The 16,626-nt window shown below is 46.1% G+C and overlaps 1 protein-coding gene across 5 annotated transcripts in view; it reads right to left on the reverse strand.

The window, feature by feature from the left end:
• Window positions 1-16,626, reverse strand: part of GABRB2 (gamma-aminobutyric acid type A receptor subunit beta2) — a 394,028-nt gene that overhangs the window by 228,803 nt on the left and 148,599 nt on the right. The window contains exon 1 of one of the 5 annotated variants that reach the window (XM_089769539.1): window positions 5,411-5,537. The exons of the other annotated variants lie outside the window; for them this stretch is intronic. The gene's annotated coding sequence lies outside the window, so the exon portion shown is untranslated. Of the gene's footprint in view, window positions 1-5,410; window positions 5,538-16,626 lie in introns of those variants that run through there. 5 annotated transcript variants of the gene reach the window in all.

Raw genomic sequence — 16,626 nt, forward strand, 5'->3', positions numbered from 1 at the left:
GGAAAAACATCTGGCACTGGTGCACATGGAGAGCATGTACACCTATTGTGGAATGTACATGAGCAATATTTGAAGAATAATTTTATCTTATTTTGAGTAACTGATCATTTAATGATTATACCTCATGTTATCATTCACCATTTGTCTGCTAACACAGAGAAACTTAGAGATACTCTTGGGCAAAGAGGTTATTCTGCAAACTGCTATACTAACCCCCAATTAATTTACTTTGTATTTAAACTTCACGAGTGTTGTCCAAATGGCAAGATATTATGGCTGAGAATGGAAACTATCACCACAGTAGACAGATAAAATAATTAACTTTTTTTCCAGCTAAAACTCTATAGTAAGGTTATTTGCATTTAGCAGCACTGAAATTAACCTGTCTAAGGACTGACAGTGTCCCACGAGATATCACTTTTCAGATACTCACAGCCACAATCTCCATTACAGAACTAGCAAGAATAATTGCTCACAAAGCATAACAATGTAGGTCTATTAACATTTTCTTACTCCCACACTTGCCAATTCCAGTGTTACTGTTTAAGGGACCAGCTTTCAAAGGACATGTGAAAATACACTTGTGATGTAGGCACTCACCAAAACTTACATTTAAAAAATATTCATATTTCTAGAAATCCCACCTTCGGATGGGGAAAGAGACAAAGAAGTTTAGTGACTTCTTCAATGTTCAGGGCAGAAACTGTAAATGACTTCCTGATTCCTAATCCCAGGTTTGAACCATCAGATCAGACTTTTTCTCTGCTTTGAATCTTTTCACATAGTTTGTGGGTACAATTTTTGACTTGATTATGAAAATATTTCAACATACAAATACATGCATTTTGAAAATGTGACAGGAAGAGTTTCTGCTTTTTTTCAACCTCCACTTCCACCCATTTAACTAGTGGGAAGATATTTAAAATACAACATTTGAAAATTAGGTGATCCTGCTTCTCCTGCACTGCATAAGACAATGTTTTTGAGTATTGTAAATGCTCAAATTTTTTCTAAAGAGAAAGAAACATTTTTTACAGCACAGAAACCCTTTTTGAATGAATGGTTACATTCCTGTTCCCAGTGGAGTCCATCAAGGAGAACTTTTAAATGCTTTTTTAGTGTTTTTTCCAATTCTGGTTAAAAGCATGTTATGATTCAGAAAGATATTAATAGCACTGCTTTCCCCTCCACATATAAAGGAATAGTGGAAATTTACACAATCCTCTTTCCTTTACATTCCACATTTAAAGGTAAACAGGCCTTTTAGCCTAAATCCTTAGTTTAGGTTCTTACATTTCACCTATTGCTGGAAACATACACTTAAGCAACATAAGAAATATTTTCCTGTGCACCCAGCATTGCTTGTTTGATAGTAAGTCACCTAATATTAATTTGGAAATATTCATTCCTGTAATGAACCATGCAAGTAGGTCAGTAAAGAAAGAATTTTCAACCATTTTATTACAAAACGTGTTTTTCTTTTACAAGTGTTAAGCCCATTCATACAGTCTGTTAATGATATGACATGGGGGAAAAAAGTTCCTAGTTCACTGTACAAGCTTTAGGTCCTTAAAATAGGCTGCACTGTTGTAATACAGTACCAAGATAATTATTTTATTCTTCTGTCTGCAAAAAGATCTGCAAAATGTCATGACGCATACATCAAAAGTTGTTCGTTTACGCACTGCCATTAAAAAAAGTATTACTCTTCATTACAGCAATGTAACACCCATTTCTAAGTTTATGAGCCATAGCCAACTCTCCAGTGCCTTCAGAAAATCTGAGATATTGAATTCTATGCATGTTCTCAATTACAACCTACATGCACTGATATATTTTTCCCTGCCAATTACCCACACAACATTAACAAAGAACAACTTTCTTTTTTGTGTAACAGTAGAGTAGGTGGGCTTTTCTCTACAAAAACCTGAATCAGAACAACTCCAAACTTCAGAAATCTTTGGATCTGACACTTTGGTGCAGCTTATCAGAAAAATAGGACCATGCCACTTTTATCTACATGGTATTTCAGTGCAACTTAGAAGGATGTGTTTTTCTGGGACATTCTAACTGCCTCATGTAGATTCTGTTGATATGCTCTAAATCCGCGGTGTTCAACTAGTTCTGCTGATATAGCGAACTAACCACACTCAACCAGACAAATAGCCACACGTGACTAGTACGTTGAACACCACAGCTCTAAATGGTATCTAAGTGAGCATTAATATAATCCAGTATGAAATGAGACTCTCTCTACATGAAATAGGTTCCTTTTATAGAACCTGACAATATGGTCTAGAAAGAGCAGTTAAAGAGCAAAATGTTAGATCACTCTACAGTTCACATACTCCCTTACTTGGCAGTGTGGCACTGATTGTATAGAGAGTCTGTAAACTTTAAGAACAGAAACAAGTTTCAAAGAGGTTCAAATTTGGTGATGTAGTTCAGATCTATCTCTAATCAAAAGCACTGCAATTTCCAAAAGTGACCTGTGATTTTGGATGCTCAACTTTAGACACCTTAAAGGGCATCATTTTTAGATAGCAATGAGCGCTCCCATTTTCTGAAAATCAGACTTTTTAGGTAGTCTTAAGTAATGCACCTAAACATTCAGACACACCAGTTTATTGGTCATTATAAGATGCATTTCACAGCTCAGTAAGGAAGGAGAAATCTATTTTTAAAACCTGAACTGAAACAGCAGTAGGGAAATCGAATGCAGAGATAAAGTAGTAAGTATCCCAAGACACTTAAAAATTTGAAAGAGATTATTAAAAACATGCTCAGCTAGAAACAATATGAATAAGAAAGAGCTTCAATGTTAGAATTAATAAGGGAGGTTCTCCATGCCCCAAGTTCCAAATGGCATGCAACTTCTTTCTCCTCACAAAACAAAGGGCAAAGAATTAGATGGATCTGGAAGCCAGGAAAGTGGTGTGATGCCCCCCTGCTTTATGAGAATGGACTTCTGAATATGAATATGCATAATTTGAAGATACTTTATACAAAACAGGTCATGTAACATTTCAAATTTTACAGTTACAAACTTCTGAATCTGTATATCCTATTTTTGTGCAAGTATCATTCTTGTATATGAAGTTAAAAATCTGAAGTGTGAATCCGTTTATAGTTCTAAAGGTGTTAATAAGGACCTTTAGGTATTTAATGACTCAGTACATAAATGAATGACTTGTGAATTGTTGTGTTAGTTGTGTAAGCCCAAACTGTGGTTGATCCTAAAAAGATATGTGACCATGCCTTCTGGTACAGGAAGACATCTTGAACATTGTATTTTTCCATGGGGATGGGGTGGGGGAGTTTATTTAACTTTTTCCTGCCCCGGGGGGAAAGTTTTTTTAAGCAATGGGCAGGAAATCAGCCTCTGTCTTCAGCTGTGTTTTGAAACTGGCTGGCCCACCCAAGGGGGATACAAAGAACTATGAAGAAGCTGTAGACCCAGGCAAAGTTAAAATCAGCTCTGACTTGCACTTTACCTGAGATAAGAACAGCTGTTTATGGTAAGAATTTGCATGTAACAAATCTTAGTGGATTAGAACTAGCTAGCTTTTTTTTCCCTTCATTTTAATTTAGTAATTCACTTTGATCTGTTTTCACTTGCAACCACTTAAATCCCACTTTTTAACTTAATTAAAACATTTTGCTTATTTATCATGCCCAGTGTAAATAAATTTTAATTGGGAGCGGGAGGAGGGAAACGGGGGGAAAGAGGAGCAACCACTGTGCACATCTCTCTGTCACTGATAAATAAAGACAGAGCTCCTTATAAGCTTTATCTTCATAACATTTTACACAGAGTAAGATGGATTCATTTGGGGGTTTGGTACCATTTGGGGTTGGTTTCCATAGGTGCTGAGCCCTAAGAACTGAGCTCTTCTGGACTTGAACTGGTTCAGTGTCTATGTTGCTCTGCAGGGGGACATTAATCCCATGTCTGTGCCTTGTTTTAGGGATACCAAAGAACCAGCAGGACAGAGTGATGGGGCGCAGCAGAGAGCAGGTAGACATGTATCAGTGACATGATCATGAGACAACATTAAGGGGATCTCTGAGTTTCACCCAGTCACAGGAGGATTTTGATAAAAAGACAGTCAGTCACATCTTAAGAAATTCACATGAAACACAGGTAAGGATTTTTAGAAGGGGAAAATTCATGTGTAGATGAAGCCAATCCACTTAGAAAACCTGGCACAAAACAATAATTATAATGTATTGAGTGATATGTGAGTAATCATCTCTGCCTCTGTGTGTAGGTGACATATATGCATATCCAACACAGAGATTATTTGAACACTTATATATATATAGGGCAGACAGCTAATTTTCATGGAGCTTGTTTCCAGTCCTGTTAATCTACTACTCCAATAAATAATGCTTAAAAACAAAGAAAACGTGCTATTTTTAGAGCTGAGAGGACCTTACAGAGTTCCAATCCTTCTGATGGATTTGCAAGGGATAAAAATAGGCCAATTTATCTGATTTTGCTGCTGTCCCTGCCTCCACATACTATTCCTAACAAACCCTGAACCATAGCTCTTTCATTAATCAGATGTATCCATGATTATTAGGACCACAGGGATTTGAGGGGCTACAAATGCATCAGACCTAGAACCTAGATGACTATTTAAATGTATTTGGATTTTCGGTCCACTAACATGCATAAACATATGCGGATCTTAAAGTACGTGAGTAGGACACAAGAAGCCTCCTGCAAAACTTTCATTCTTCTCCTCTTGTTTCTAGACATTTATATTAAATAAATATTAATTAATTTCTGTCAAGAAATACAAAGATCATAAGAATAGCCAGTTCAAGATTTATTTATATTAATAAAAATCAGTGATTAGTCTATTAAAATTTGCATATTTATGACTATTATTCTGGGTTTAGTCATTAATTTTGTACAATAATCTCTGGAAAAATATGTCATGGTTTCTAACACACAAGAAGATAACAAAGCATTTCACAAATAGTCCATGTTATAGTAACCCAAGTTAATCACAGAATTGGCTGGGCAATACATTTTTGATGGCAGCCACTCCAAGATTATGGAAAGTGGTTGAAGGCCACACTCTTCCATGATAGGAGATGCGGGGTCTGGGATGGAGGTTGGGTTTAGTAGGGAATTTGGGGTAAGGGATTGCGGTGCAGGAGGGAGAGGTGGGTTCTGAGAAGGAGTTTGGGTAAAGGAGGCAGTTGTGACCTAGGGTAAGGGACTGGGGTGCAGGGTTTGGTTTATGCTTTACGGTGAGAGGGGATTATCATCTGGGGAAGGGAATTGGGGTGCCAGATGTGGAAGGGGGCATGGGTGCAGGAGAAGGCAGAGGGTTTGGGTATGTTGAGTGGAAGGGCAGAGGGTTAGGGAAGAGAGGGGCTGGGGTAGGAGACTTACCAGCCAGCAGACAAACCAGCCTGCCTGCCTGCAGATCTAAATGCTTGCAGAGCTTTAAAACTTTCTCGGTCAGCCTGCCTCCTGTCCTGTGCCGGCACAGGCTGCAGGGCCATGTGTTTATGTGAATAACTGAGCTGGAGGGGAGGAGGGCATGTGCTTCATGTGCTTCCTGTTATTCAAGCAGGCAGCTCCCACTGGCCAGTTTCTGGCTAGAAGCCAGCAAATGGGATCATGCTGAGGAAAGAGTTACCCCTGAAGCCTCCCCCCACTCCGGGCTCACAGTTTTTAAAGAGGAAATGGCCCCACTGGAATTTCTTCAATGTGTCCACATCCTTTCTGTAATGTGGGGCCCCAGAATTGGACACAATACTCCAAATGTGGCCTCACCAATGCCAAATAAAGGGGAATAATCACTTTCCTAGGCAATGCTCCTACTAATGCACCCCAATACGCCATTAGCCTTCTTGGCAACAAGGGAACACTGTTGATTCATATCTAGCTTGTTATCCATTGTAATCCCCAGGTCCTTTTCTACAGAACTGCTACTTACCAGTCAGTCCACAGCCTGTAGTAGTGCTTGGGATTCTTCTATCCCAAATGCAGGACTCTGTACCTGTCTTTGTTGCACCTCATCACATTTATTTTGGGCCAATCCTCCTAAATGTCTAGGTCACTCTGGACTCTATTACTTCCCTCCATCATATCTACCTCTCCTCATAGCTTAGTGTCATCTGTGAACTTACTGAGGGTGCAATCCATCCCCTCATCCAGGTCATTAATAAAGATGTTGAACAAAACCAGACCCTGTACTGACCCTTAGGGAACTCCGCTTGATACCATCCCCTAACCAGACATCGAGCCATTGATCACTACCCACTGAGCCCAACAATTTGCCAGCTTTCTATCCACCGTACAGTCCATTTATCCAATCTATACTTCTTTAACTTGCTGGCAAGAATACTGTGGGAGACTGTATCAAACGCCTTGTTAAAGTCAAGGTATACCTTGTCCATTGCCCTCACCATAGCCACAGAGCCAATTACTTCATCACAGAAGGCAATCAGGTTGGTCAGGCATGACTCCGGCTTTTCTTTATTTAAATCCCGCGGGGGATATTTAAATCCCCCGCGGATTTCCCCATTCCGAAGTTTAAAATTAGCATGTCCCTTTCGAAAAAGGGGCCAGTGTAGACGTAGCCTAAGTGTTCAACACCTTCCGTGACCACCTTCTTATTGCTAACAAGGCTGTAGAAATCTTTCTTGTTACCTTTCACATCTCTTCGTACCTGCAATTCCAATTGTGCTTTGGCCTTCCTGCTTACAACCATGCATTCAAAAGCAATATATTTATACTCCTCTCTCATCATCTGTCCAAGTTTCCACGTCTTGTAAGCTTTCTTTTTGTGTTTAAGCTCACCAAAGATTTCACTGTTAAGCAAAGCTGATTGCCTACCATATTTTCTTTTTTTACTGAACATCTGAATGGTTTGTTCCCTTCAATAAGGCTTCTTTAAAATACACTCAGCTCTCCTGGATTCCTTTCCCCTTCATGTTATCCTCCAAGGGGATCCTGCCCATCAGTTCCCTGAGAGAGCCAAAGTCTGCTTTTCTGAAGTTGAAGGTCTGTATTTTGCTGCTCTTCTTTCTTCCTTTGGTCAGAATCTTGAACTCAACCATCTCATGATCAATGCTGTCCAGGTTGCCGCCCACATCTACTTCCCCTGAGGAACTGAGTACTGAGGAAGTGGGTCTGGCCCACGAAAGCTCATCATCTAATAAACCGTCTTGTTAGTCTTTAAAGTGCTACATTGTCCTGCATTTTACATATAGGACAACTCCTTCTCCTTTTCTCCCACACCTGTCTTTCTTGAACAGTTTATACTCTTCCATGACAGTGCTCTAACTATGTGAGGCCTCCCACCAAGTCTCTTTGACTGTGATTGATGACTATCAGTTTCCACTATCTAAATGAAACCACTGGAGGTAACTATGAGATTTCATGGTCATCATTATCAACAATATGAAAATAAGCCCCCTAGTCCCTTTATTTTTTGTTCTCTTGGGACACTAACAGCTCTCTCAGGAAGTGGGCAGTATCAAGACATGAATGAAAGACAGTTGCAACAAAATTTCAGCAAGACACGGGTGATGCTATTGGTAAGGAAGGAAGCATTTTGAAGGGTTATTAACCATTATTTCATCTACCCATAATAAAGATGTCTCCCCTCAGGTAGACACATTGGGTGCGTCTACACTGGGCCACTTATTCCGGAAAATCAGCCGCTTTTCCAGAATAAGCTGCGAGCTGTCTACACTGGCCCCTTGAATTTCCGGAAAAGCATCGACGCTGTACTGTACAAAATCAGCCGCTATTCCGGAAACACTATTCTGCTCCCGCTCGGGCGTAAGTCCTTATTCCGGAAAACTGTAGACAGCTTTTCCGGAAAAGCAGAAAAAACGGAATAAAGCGGTTTGGACGCCGCGAGACCCTGTAGGAGCCGCAGACTTCCTGGTAAGCCCGGGCTGTTAAAGAGCTCTCAGGCTGCTGGGCGCACGTGCCAGGAGCCTGCCTGGGTCAGCTCTGCCACCTGCTGGTGCTGCCCAATGGGTCAACTCACCGCGCCATGGCAGCTCCAGAGAGCCCCCTGGACCCCCAGCGGAGGAGGCCCCCAGGGGCCGCAAAAGGTGGGCCCCATCCTGGACCCCCAGGGAGCTGGAGACCCTCCTGGAGTTATGGAAGGAGGAGGAGGGTCTCCACGACCTCCATTCCCAGTGCCGGAACACCGATCTGTACACCCGGCTTGCACAGAACCTGGCCGAGCAGGGACACCCCAGCCGCAATTGTGAGCAGGTCCGCTCAAAAGTGAAGGAGCTGTGGCTGGGGTACGTCAGGGCCACTGAGGGCAGGGGGGCAGGACCCGACGCCTGCCCATACTTTGAGGAGCTCCACTCCTTTCTGGGCGAGCCTGCCCCTCAAGCCCCACCGGTCCCTGTGGACACCTGCCAGCGCCCACCCATCAACCGTCCCACTGAGCCGGAGGAGGGAGAAGAGAGCGGCAGCGCATCTGGCGAGGAGGCCACCATTGCCACCCAGCAGGCCCCCTTCAGCAACTCCTCCGAGGCCGGAGAGGAACCCACTGGTGAGTCTGTGGAGATTGCACTCCCAAAGGGTGGGGGGGCAGAAGGCGGGGGGGTGGGGAGCCAGGTGCCCGGAGGGGGGAGGGGAAGAGCATGTCACTCAGGCCACGTGAGCTGCACGCTGCATAGCATGAGGCAGCAAGCAGCAGGTGCAACCACGTGCAGCCTGGTGACCGAGCAGCATGTGGCCACGCCAGGCAGCTGCAGGCCATGCCTGGGACCCTGCTGCTCACACACATTTGGCGGGACCAGGGGGAAGGGTGGATGCCGGCTGGAACCGGCCAGGGCCCCAGGGACTCAGCCCAGAGCCCGCAGCTCCGCCAAGGGTGCAGCACAGAGAACGGCACACTGTCCCATGCCTGGCTGTGAGGCACAGCCAGCTTCTATTGGGTAGACCGCAGCGTCACGGTCCTGTGAACGTGGCCCCCACCGAGCCCCTCACCTGCTCCCGGTGCCTTTGCTGGTTCCCCAAGGGAAGTCCCCACTGGGGCCACACATGTTCCTGGGCTACCGGGCTTGCGGGAGGGATCGTGGGAGGGAGAAGGGCCCCTGAGTTGTGCTGCAAGGATGGGACATTCCCCCACCCAGTCACTCTTTCTGGTTCCGTCCAGGAGATATCCCACGTGAGGGGATCTGAGAGGCCAGACTGCCTCTTCCAGATGTGCTCCCAGACACTGCATGGGGATGCATCTTGCTCCCTGTCAAACACCAGTGATTAACCCAAAGCTTTTCACAGTCTCCACCGGCAGGGAGTTCCACAGGTGAACGCTGCACAAGCACCCTCCCGCCCTGCACGGGGCCAGGATACAGACCGGTGCTTACAATACCCTGGAGGGAGGACCCTACTCCAGGGGCAGGCAGGAGGGGAACCGAGTGGGCCCAAGCCACGCAACTGTGGGGTCACCTGGGCTCAGGGGTGGAGGGCATGTGGTGTGGGGACAGTGGACGGCCTGCCTGACTGACCCATCCTTTCTTCTGTTCCCTGCAGCAGGACCCAGCACCAGACCCTCTACTGCAGCAGCAGCGGCACCCCCAGCAGGCCAACCCCGGAGACACAGGCTCCGGCAGAGGGACCAGCTGCCACGTCAACGCTGTGGAGGCAATCCAGGCCTCCATCGAGGAGCGGGTGCAGGGGGACCTGCAGTGGCGGCAGGGCGCCTGGGCTGCCTTCCTGGACGAATGCAGAGGGATGCGCACCACCATGGATACGCTGACGGCACATATTGTGCATGCTATTCATTATGGCATGGGCGGAGCCCAGGCCCCACCATCCCTCCCGTAGCACAGCTCATGCCCCCTCCCATCCCAGCTCCTGGCCCTGTTCCTGCCCCTCCTCCTATCCCAGCTCCTGGCCCTGTTCCTGCCCTCCTCTTATCCCAGCTCCTGACCCTGTTCCTGCTCCTGACCCTGTTCCTGCCCCTGCCTCTGCCCCTGCTCCTGGCCACCTCTGCGTGCAGCGTGCCCCGATGTGGTCTGCCCAGCGTGGGCAGGCTGGCCCCCGGAGGAGCACTCGCAGGGGCCACCCGTCCCAGTAACTGCCCCCCCTCCTGTCCCAGTTGAAGTTCTCCCCCCTCTCCTGTCCCAGTTGAAGGTCTCCCCCCCCTCCTGTCCCAGTTTAAGGTCTCCCCCCCCTCCTGTCCCAGTTTAAGGTCTCTCCCCCCCCCCCTTGTAAATAAACAGGTCTCTATTTTGTTGTTCATTCCTGTGTTGGGTATTGTGTAACTCTAGGTAGTGTACGAAATGATGTGAGATGCCAAGTAGCCACTTAAATGTAACATGGTGGCAAACTGTGGAGAATGAAACCTGTACTCTATCACTGGGGGGGCCCTTCGTAAGTGGTCAGTAGTTTGTGGCGCAGAAATAAATGCTGACACTTTTCATTAACATGTAAACCACAAACTATATTTACATAAGATAACAAACTAGCAAGAACGGTTACAAGATGCACACATCAGATAATTAAACATAGTCTAGGCACAGGCAGGACGATTGGTGATGTTGCTGGCCACCTCGATCCTTTGGTCCTTCCGTGCCTCAGGAGAGGGTCAGCCAGGAGATCCCTCGACGGACGATGACGGTGTTGCTGGCCACCTCGATCCTTTGGTCCTTCCAGGCCTCAGGAGAGGAACAGCCAGGAAATCCCTCGACGGACGATGACGGTGTTGCTGGCCACCTCGATCCTTTGGTCCTTCCGGGCCTCAGGAGAGGAACAGCCAGGAGATCCATCGAAGATGTCACTGATGTGAGCCTTCTGCACAAGTCCCAAATTCTGTTGGCTGTTCTTCAGGACGGCGATGGTGGCCTAAACCCTAGCCTAACTTAAAATAAAAACCCTAACTACGCCCGACGCACCCGACGAACAGACTCGATGACGGCCGATGTGCTGTGACCCGACACTTTACTATACTATGGGGGGGGGGAGGTAAGGGGAGGAGGTGGGAAAGGGTAGGAACTGGGACGGAGTACTCTGGGGTGACCCAAGCGACCTTGCTAGGGGGCTTGGGCAAACATGTCCACCAGGGCCTCTCTAATGCGCACTGCCTCCTGGCGTGCCTGGCGGATGGCAGCTGTGGCGGGCTGGTCCAAGGTCTGTGCCTCAGCTGCCACCCATGCAGGGAGGAAGGCCTCCCCACTGCGCTCCACAATATTGTGGAGCACGCAGCACGCGGCCAGCACCTCCGTTGCATTCTGCTCACCCATGTCGAGACGGGTGAGCAAACAATGGAAGCGGCCTTTTAAGCGTCCAAATGCCAGCTCCACTGGGTTTCGGGCCCGGTTGAGGCGGTTGTTGAACCGGGCCCAGTTCTGGTCCGGCTGCCCTGTGTAGGGCCGCATGAGCCAGGGCATCAGGGGGTAGGCCGCGTCCCCGACGATGCAGATGGGCATTGGCACATCCCCGACAGTCAAGTCCCGCCGGGGGAAGTAGGTGCCCACCTCCAACCTCTGAAACAGTCCTGAGTTCCGGAGGATGCGGGCGTCGTGTGCCCGGCCGGACCAGCTGCCGTAGATGTCCAGGAAGCGGCCCCGGTGATCCACGAGGGCCTGCAGGACGATGCAGCAGTACCCCTTTTTGTTCATAAAGTGGGCTGCTCGATGCTCCGGGGCCCGGATGGCGATGTGGGTGGCGTCCAGAGCTCCCCCGCAGTTGGGGAACCTGAGGGCAGCGAAGCTGGCCATGGTCTCATCGACGTCGCGCAGGCGGATGATTCTCGGCAGCAGGACGTCATTGATGGCGTGGACAACCTGCAGAAGGGTGCAGAGAAACACAAGGGAACACATTACATACAGCCAGGGGTGAGTGTGCGCTCCCTTGGGTCCCCCCCCTTGATTCCCTCTGTCCTCACACACACACACACACACACACACACACACACACACACACACCCCAGGGCCCCCCTCGCCCCACGCCCCTCCCCACCAGCGGGCCTGTGCAAGGGAGGGACGGCCGAAACCCCTGGCGACCCAGCCTGGAGTCTTGGCTGTCCCTGGGCCTGGAGTGGAGCACCCTCCCCCCATCCTACTCCCCCTGGGACTTACCTGGATGATGATCACTCCAACGGTGGATCTTCCCACCCTGAACTGGTGTGCCACCGAGCGGTAGCTGTCCTGTGTGGCCAGCTTCCACAGCGCGATGGCAACCCTCTTGTTGACGGGGATGGGTGCCCGCAGCCGGGTGGCGGTTCTCTGCAGCGCGGGGGTGAGCCAGGTGCACAGCATCAAGAAGGTTCGCTTCCTCATCCGAAAATTCCGGATCCATTGTCCGAGGACCACACGGTCCCACCAGTCGGTGCTGATGTCCAAACTCCAGAGTGGCCGGTATACGGTTGCTGATGAGACAGGGTTGCCAGGGCCCCCCTGGTGAGGGCGTCCAAGGTGATCTCTGCCTCCTGGTCCATGAACAGCATGGCACCGGCCTGCAGCACGAGCTGCAGCCACCTGAACAGCCCCAAGAGGGGCCCGACCAGGCACATGGCCACCCGTGGCTCCATAGTAGACAGAGCAGGGCAGAAAAAAGAACTGCAGGGAAAAGCAGTTGGGGGCCAAAGGGTGGTGTCCCCAAAAGTCAAAGGGCATCCACAGACTTGCGAAGGGTGCCAGTCCCTGGCAGAGGCCCCAAGGCACAGGAGCAGGAGACCAACAGCTGCCCAGCGAGACCCCTTTAACCACAGGTCTGAATGGCGCTCTGGCCCCGCCCCCGGAAAGGTCTGGTGGCCTTTGCCCTCTTCAAAATGGCTCCCGGCTTCTGCTTTTCCGGAAAAGCGCGCCAATGTAGACGCGCTTTTCCGGAAAAGCGCTTTGTTATGACGATAACTCCGGGGCCAATGTAGACGCTCCTTTTCCGGAAAAACTGAAAACGGAATAGTATTCCGTTTTAAGCATTTCCGGAAAAAGGGGCCAGTGTAGACGTAGCCATTGTTTCATAATCTCCCTCCATAAATTTTCCAGATATTTAAATAGTTAGAACTTCTGAAAAACACCTTCTTCCATCTGCAACTAGCAAGAAGATTGTCATCTACTTAACCCATAAGGACTTGGCTACAGTGAGCAATAATATGGCACTTGAAGATACTCCACACATAATCTGATAGCACAAGAAAAACTGCTACCACATGTTTCACCACTCCAAACATGGCCTGAAAAGAAGGAAACTTCTCCAACTCTGTTATTTCAATTATCCTCTGATAAATTTAATACAATTAATCTAATCTATAAAATGTAACAAAGATCTAACAACATGAGAACAGATATTCCCCTTCCAGCAATGAAGAAGAGAGATTTTTCTATTAACAAATCTAATTAATACCCTTTCCATTCCATGTCCTGCTTTGAAATCTGCCTGTGAAAGCTCTTGGATTTTTGTGGTAGACAGTTTTTACCTATGTTAACATTTTTTAGGGCCAAAAGTTGTGCCCACTAAGCAATCATAATATTTCACCAGATCGTCTTCTCTTTAAGTCATTGTTTTGTCATGGTTTTCTCTGAGAATGCTATAAATTAACTGGATGCATATGAAGTGGCTAGGTATTATCATCATCTCCAATTTTCAAATGGGTAAACTGAGGCACATTCAGGTCATGTAATTTTTGTATGTTCCATATCAAGTCTGAAGCATAACCAGAAATAGAATCAATTTGTCATAGACTCCTGACCTGTGCTTTTAGCTACAAGATAAACTTAAAAAACAACAAATAGTGTGGTAGCACTTTAAAGACTAAAAAAATATGTAGATGGTATCATGAGCTTTCGTGGGCACAGCCCACTTCTTCAGATGACCAGAGTGTTGGATGTCCAGAACTAAAATAAACAAGGGAGAAGGGTGGGGAAATGGGAGGGAGGGGAAAAAAGAAGAGGCAGCAGGTATGAAAATATTAAGGGGAAAGCTGAGCTAGAATGTAACAGGAAAAACAAATAGTCAATAAGCACCTAAGGACTAGACAGTCAAAAGAGGCAGATAAGAACCATTAGTAGGCAATTAGAGAGGAAGAGTACTAACACCAGATACTAGACAGACAAAGAACGATTGGCACCTTCATTGTTTGGTAGGTTGATCAGCCTTCCGGTATCTAGATCAGCCTTCAGAATTATGCTGAATACTCTTAAATTATTGTGTCCATGGTACAATTTACCCACAAAAGTCATACATACGTATAACAGGTCATAAAGTTTAGCTAGAAATTGGTTATAGCTAGAGTACCAGATGGTCAACAATATCTTGGAAGGACTCTAAGATGTCCACATTACTTAACTGATACAATTAAGAATGAGACGTACGGGTGATGGGATCTTGAAAAGGCTGATCCCAAGTTCAAAAGAGTTTATAGCATGGCATGTGTGCACCATTCCAGGAGGCACCTGACCTGGCTTCCCTCCAGGTACTGCTAAGGGAAAATCTTATGGCATCGGGGCATGTGGCGAGCACACACACCTACACTGAATGTTCATGCGCAATCACTTGAAAAAGTACCGTATATTGCTTTTAATACAAAAACTGAAGAAAATGTTGTGGGTGAGTGGTGAAAGGCCTTAACTCAAGTCAAATATAATCAATTCATAATTAACATTTAAAATAAAAAAGGGACTAAGCGAGACAACGAAGTTCCTACATTTCTGCGATATTGAGACCTGAAGTAGGGTTCAGCAGCAAAGTTTCAATCTGGGTCTGAACATCTGCATAGTTTAAGGATATTCCAGTCTAGGCAGCACAACATAAACATGTATTCATTTTCTTATACACTCAATAACAACAAAAATGGGGAACCACAGCTATTGAAACACTTTTTGAAAATAATACAACTGAACTATTTTAGAGAAAGAAAAATAAATGATTAAGAGAAAAATGTCACATTGTATAAATACAACATGCAGCAACAAGAAGGAAAATAAGTTAGTTATTTCTTAATAAAAGCAACAGAAGAACTCATCTGTGACGTAGTTTAGGTTAATCTCTCACAGGTTTCCTGGTTATTCCTAACATGTAATAATAAAAAGTTTATTCCAGTTCCCACTATGACATATTTAAATCGACATGCTTGAAAATGTTTGAAGCTCAACATTGCTGCATGCTATATTTGTATTTATTACATGAAATAATTAGGGGCCCTATCACTGACATATTCAAGTGCTACTAATAAAAGAAAACTAAAAATACAATATTAGCTTATGGAGCAAACAATTTGCATCATCCCACACCTTCAGCATACATAGTTGGCAACTGAACAAACAAGAGGCCAGTTTCTTCAAAGGACTAACCAGAATGTGTCACCATCCACTGTCACAGAAAAAACAAACAGAGAACCTGAAGACATGCATCATGCAATTGGACTCCAAAATATAAAGAGACTCTGAAGAATTTATTTTGGGAATTAACTTTATAGTAGAGACCTCCCAGTGTGAATCCTTTCCAATTCCTGACCTCTCTTGCAGGCTAAGACTTGGAGTATCCCTGTGTTCAGAACTACTCATTTAGAGCTGAGTATAAGAGAAAACAGTGCAAACCATGGACTTGAAGCTTCACAGAGACATACAGGCTACGTCTACACTGGCCCCTTTTCCGGAAGGGGCATGTTAATTTCAGAAGCCGTAATAGGGAAATCCGCGGGGGATTTAAATATCCCCCGCGGCATTTAAATAAAAATGTCCGCCGCTTTTTTCCGGCTTTTAAAAAAGCCGGAAAAGAGCGTCTACACTGGCCCCGATCCTCCGGAAAAAAAGCCCTTTTCCGGAGGATCTTATTCCTACTTTGAAGTTAGGGTACTTCAAAGTAGGAATAAGATCCTCCGGAAAAGGGCTTTTTTTCCGGAGGATCGGGGCCAGTGTAGACGCTCTTTTCCGGCTTTTTTAAAAGCCGGAAAAAAGCGGCGGACATTTTTATTTAAATGCCGCGGGGGATATTTAAATCCCCCGGATTTCCCTATTACGGCTTCTGAAATTAACATGCCCCTTCCGGAAAAGGGGCCAGGGTAGACGTAGCCACAGTGACCTGTACAAAAGTAGAGGATATTCTCAATGTAATGGCTTTGTGCCAACAGACACAGCAAAAGTCAATATAAATTCTACCAATTCATTCTACCAAAGGCAGTGACATTAATCAGTGGCTCTAATTCAAACACAAGTGGTCAGTGTTCAACCAATAGCAAAATCCTTTGGTAAAGCTAGTTTTGAACATCTTTCATCTTTCAAAGCCTCTTCCTCCATAAACAAACCTTTTCTGACCACTAGTTAATGCCTCCATCCTCAACACTTTCAGCATCAAATATTTACTTTTCTACACACTGAATTTTGTATAACTGTGTACAATATACCTAGCCTGCATGTCCTCCAATGTCATGCAATTAGGGCTGAAGTGTTTCCTGCCATACCAAGTAATTACCAAGGGTATGTCTACACTAGCTCATTAATTTGAGCTAGGTAGGCAAATCAGGGAATCGGGGTTGCAAATGAAGCCCGGGATTTAAATATCCCAGGCTTTATTTGCATGTTCCCGCCCAGCCGCCATTTTTAAATCCCCCTTGGTCCGAACGAACTGCCTGCGGCTACACACAGCAGTTTAAAGTTTAAGGACTTAGTTCGGATTAACTT

Source organism: Pelodiscus sinensis, chromosome 16 (assembly GCF_052426305.1).
Source record: "Pelodiscus sinensis isolate ZL-2025 chromosome 16, ASM5242630v1, whole genome shotgun sequence".
NCBI classification, from domain to species: Eukaryota; Metazoa; Chordata; order Testudines; family Trionychidae; genus Pelodiscus; species Pelodiscus sinensis.